Genomic DNA, 5,507 nt, shown 5'->3' on the forward strand with positions numbered 1-5,507 from the left:
AGATATAGGAGTTGGTCAGAATCTCTGTAGTTGGCCACTTCGAAGGTTGTTAAGTGGTTATTTGATTTGTAAAGGCCCCCTGATATGATAAGGTCTTTATTAATATAAGTCGTGTCATAGAGAAAATCCCCTTGATCATTTTGTACCGGCAAGGGTATTGTGGTTTTAGTATGGGCTGTAATGCAAAACACGTTGGAGGTCTGGTTGGTATAGTTAATTATAGGCAAAATTGTGTTAGGTGTCTTTAATTGTGAATTTAATATATCTATTTTTGCCTTTAAAAATGAAAGTGAGTCCATGCCCAATAATCCATCAAAAAAGGAGTGGAATCTAAACGGCAATAGATTCATTTTCCCCTGGGTCTTAAACTCAGATGGAAAAGGAATGACAAATTTTTTTTGAAGTACAAAGGTATTTAGGGCTGTTTTGAGCGTTAAAGGTTTTTCTAGGCCCACGCAATCTTTTGATTCTATATGTTTAGGATCAATGAAAGAATGCGTAGAACCGGTATCTATTAGGAATTTTAAATGGGGACTAAAGGGGAGATTTATCTCAATGAAGGGGAGTGAGGACTCGTGGGTTGCTGGACTTATGTACCCTGATGGGTTACGGAGGCTGCCTGTTGAAAATTTGTGTCGGGTGTGTCATCCTCTATATTATTGAGGCGACCAGACTGAGTCCTAAAAGGGTTTGCTGTAGTGGATTGATTGGTTTCCCTAGAGTTGGGTTGTTGATTGTAGTTATTATTTGGGTATGGTGCGTTACGATCGTTATTAGTTCGTCCGTCGTGACGTCGGTCTCGGGTGTTTTGATTATCACGTCTATTTTTAGTGAACGTTTCGTTGGGTCCGCGATTGTTAGTTCTGTATAAGGACTGCTCAATTTGGCATTGTTCGTAAGCTTGTTCTATTGTCTGAGGGGCCTTCAAACGAATGAATGTCTTGAGCGGCTCCCTAAGTCCGGTGATGAATGCATTGAGGCAGACCTCATTATACACTGTTCTTTTTGCCTCAACTATGTTATGGTTAAGTTCAGTGTTTTTGAGTATGGAGAACAATTGGCTTTTGATTTTTGAAAGCCCAAAGAATAATTGTCCCAAACTTTGGCGGTCTGAAAATGAACTCATTTCACTCAGCAAACTAGCCTCGCTCTTCTTACTAGAGTAGAGCCTAATGAGATTGCCTTTGATTTCGTCCCAAACTAACGGTGTATTCGCTAGTTCTAACGCTTCGTCGGCTCTGTCTACTATTTTGTTCCTGATTGTCCTCAAAGTGAGCAAACCATATGGCGTGTGATCTGCCCCTCTGATTAACATGAGAATTTCTTCTACGCTTGTAATGAACCTGTCTAAATATCTGGGGGTTCCGTCAAACGTTGGTAAATGTTCGACAAAAGCCATGATATCTTTAGGTTTAAATGTGGTTGACAGGGAGCTTATTCCACTAACGGTGGGCGTTAAAGAGGGTGGTCCAGGGCGAACGGAATGAGCTGAATTATTGGAAGCATTGCCTGAATCCATCATGTTCGGGGTAAGAGGGTGATCAATTATTTCAGGGACAATAGGCAACCCAGAAGAACGGGTATTGGGGCGTATAGTTCTGCTAACTGGGGTGGGGACTCCTAATACAGACTGTGCGGTCTTCTTGATATTCTGAGTTAATTTCTTGGACATTTAACCTAATTAAAAAAAATTTTGTTTCTGATGTGGAATTTATATTAAAGAAAATAATGAACAAGTTTTAATATAATGTGGAATTTTTTATAAGTGTGTATAAGTATGTATTGTATTGTATATGTATATATTGTATTTGTGCGTATAAATTTCTTAATGTATATAGGTTTTGTATGGTTTTTATGTGATTCAATATAGGTAAGTTAATGTATAGATGTAGGAAAGCATCCTACCGGCTGCGCCAATTACCATTCGGGCCGAATGATGGGAGGTGAATATAACAGCAGTAAAGATGTTGGGTGGTTCGCTTATAGTCGGCTGTCGGCACTTTGCATGAGATTTTGTTCAGGCACTTGTATGGGATTCAGTAACACAACTTCACGCTTTGGGTTCAAACTTAAGAGTGATTCTATATTTCTTTCGTTCTTCTCAAGAAACCTACAATTCTAAGTACATAGTTCTTATATATAAGGGTTATGCTAGGTTCTTATGCTGCATCGGCATTCTTGCCGTCTGGTCTGCTGATGTTAGTGTCGGCATTTGGCCGGATGTCGATACATTGTAGATACATTGTTGACCCATTTGTTTATTCGTTTCCCGGTTCGTTGTACCGGAGTGCCCATGGGCGTCGATGTGTTCAGTGGTGTAGGCGTGGGGGTTTAGGGGGTGTGGTGACTGTGGTAACTCGCGCGTGACGGTCCCTGTTCGGGCGCCAGTTAAAAAAAACAGATTAAGCATTGTTAATAAAAAATGTTTTTTTATTTGAGCAGTCAAGACTGTCCGTTTTATTTGATTATAATTTTAAGACTAAATTATCGTACCCTGATCTGGCCCTAAGAAAACGTTGTCGCTGTCGTCGGTCGCGGCAGAGGCCTGGTTGCTGAGGAATCGCGGAAGTGTCGCAGACGCTGGGTCAGCGATTTGGGCAGGTGCATTTTGTGAAGCAGATGCTCGTGTGGTCATGGCTCAGCGTTTTGGCCAAGTGCATTGCTTTACATGTAGAACATTTGTTTGCGCAATAGCGGGTGTCAGGTGACTTGAATTTATGTTTTATTAACATGTATTATCTTTCTACCTCTATTTGTTTCTTCGAAATGTTTATTATCTATTTGTCTTTAATTTCCTGTCTTTTTGAATGGGTTAGTTGTTTTTGATCTAACTAGAGGGGATTCTCTGAAGTTTGTGTCTATGTTAAAGTCTTGTCTATTTTCATTGAGTTTGTCAATTTTGTTTATTTCCTTTTGTTGAGTGTCATAAGCAGGGGTTCCTGCAAAAATGAAGATGTCAGCTGGAGTTCGACCGGTTGTATTATGCTTTGTTTTATGATTGTATATGTAAAGAATATTTTCGAATTTCGTGAATTGGTTTTCGGGTTCATTTTCGCTTGTTATTATTCTTAATTTTTCATTAACAGTTTTATGAAATCGCTTGATGTCAGAAAAATTTTATTTTTACTTGTTATACTGAGAGTCACTCCTTCTGATTCTAACCAGAGTTTAATTGCAGCGCACATGAAAGCGGAGTCTTTGTCGGCTTTTATTTCTGTAGGTTTACCCATATCGTTGAATATGCGTAAAATAGCTCTTTTAGCCTCGAGCCAATCTTTACTGTTTACTTCTATCAGGGAGGCGTATTTTGAATAAATGTCAATACATGATAGGAATTGTTTTTTGCTTATTAAGTAAAAATCCATGACATACTTGTCTCTGGGATTGAAGGTTTCTGGGGTTATTTTGAGAGTTAATTTTGTGTTTCTATGTTCAGTTTTGGCGATGTTAAGATTTCACATTCGTTTATGATATTTGGGATAGATTTTTGATAATCAGGGTAATAAGAAAGTTCTTTGAACTGAAGCGTGAGTTTCTCTATACCAGGGTGTAATAATTCTTTATGTGTTTTGAGAATGATTTCTTTGAATTGGGCTTATGTTTGTATGTCTATTAATTTATAACTGGTTTTCATAGTTTAAGTGAAACTATAGGGACTTATCATTTGAATATACGCATTTTGAAAGATTTAAAAGTCGATTTCGTTAGGGAAGTAAATAACACTTTTTTTAGTGCAGAAGTATTCTTTCTTTATAACTGATTTTTATTCTGATTTTATGGAAATATTTTATTATCTGGACGTCGTCAAAATCGTCTTTTATGAATTCGAGTTGTCTGTTATAATAATTAAGAGGTCTTTCTGTTATTGAGATGTGACTTTGGTTGTCTTCTGGTGCACTATGTACAGGAGCTGCTGTGGGAACGGAAACTGGGTCATCTTCTCCTAAGAAGTTTTCTTGTATTTGGACTCTAGATAGAGCGACGTCAGCGACGTGGTTTTCTTTACCGGGTAGATATTGAATCTTATAATCGTAATCGTTGTTTTATCTTCCATATCTTTAATTTCATATTGGGGTTTTTTATGTTACTTAACCATACAAGTGGCCTATAATCGCTTAATATGTCGAACTTTCTACCGAATAGGTAGGACCTGAAATATTTTGTTGCCCATACTATGGCTAATAGCTCTTTTTCTATTGCCGAATAGTTAAGTTCGTGTTCATTTAAAGATCTGCTTGCATAGCAGATGGGTTTATGTTCTTGGGATAATACAGCACCTATGGCTATATTACTCGCACGTGATCGGACGTGATGAGTACATTTAGTTCTTCGAAGGCGGACATAGAATAATTATCTTTTGTGTTAATTACTACTCCTTTTTTATAGTTTGAGAGTCATAGGTTTTGCTATTTTTGCAAAATTGGGAATGAACTTACGGTAAAATCCGCATAGTCCAAGGAAAGATTTTATTCCTTCTGTGGTTTTAGGAATAGGGAAATTAACAATTGCATTTATTTTGTTAGGGTTTGGTTTTATACCGTCTGTCGAGATAATGTGACCGAGAAATTCTGTTTATTTCTTCAGAAATTCACATTTATCGAGTTGCAATTTTAGATTAGCTGATCGCAGCTTATTAAATACCCTTTTTAATGACATTATATGTTCCTACAATGAAGTTGAATAAATGATAATATCATCTAAGTAAACTAAACAATCTTTATAAATTAAATCTTCTAAAAGATTGTTCATGCAGCGTTGAAATGTTGACCAAAGGGCATACGAGTATATTCATAATGTCCATGTTTTGTTGAGAATGCTGTTTTGGGTATTAAATGTTGGTCCATTTGGATTTGATGGAAACCTTTAGCTAGATGGTTATAAGTATTGACAGCGTCCAAGCTTGTCTAATATTTCATCCATTACGGGAATAGGGAATTTGTCGTCAATGGTTATCTCGTTGAGACTACGATAGTCTATGACTAATCGAAATTTTGGTTTCCAGAAGCATCGCTTTTCTTTGGCACGATCCAAATTGGAGAACAATAGGGAGATTTAGATTCTATCATTTCGTTAATTTGTTTGTTGACTTCTTGATCAAATGCATGGGGGTACTTATATGTTTTTTTATAGATAGAGTCTTCGTGTTTTGTATGAATAGAATGTTTGATCGTACTTGTGAAATTCAAATTTTCACCTTTGTACTGAATATCATTGTATTCAAGCAGAACGTGGGAAAGTTGTTCCCTTTCTTCTGTATTCAGATATTATAATCTGAATACGTTGGATTCTCTTAGCTCGTTGTCTAAGGCGTAGTTAGAGGATGTTACTAGAAGAGCTTCTTCTATGTAAGGGGTAATAAGAGGGTTTTCTTCAGATTTTGAAGGCTTGGGATACTCATAGGTAATCTTGGTCTCTTCTGAATTAGACGGTCTGGGGCAATCATTGATGTTCTTTGACTTATTTGGTTTTACTGCCTAACAGTAAATCATATTTTTCTGAAAAATTGT

Source organism: Drosophila santomea, chromosome X (assembly GCF_016746245.2).
Source record: "Drosophila santomea strain STO CAGO 1482 chromosome X, Prin_Dsan_1.1, whole genome shotgun sequence".
NCBI lineage: Eukaryota > Metazoa > Arthropoda > Insecta > Diptera > Drosophilidae > Drosophila > Drosophila santomea.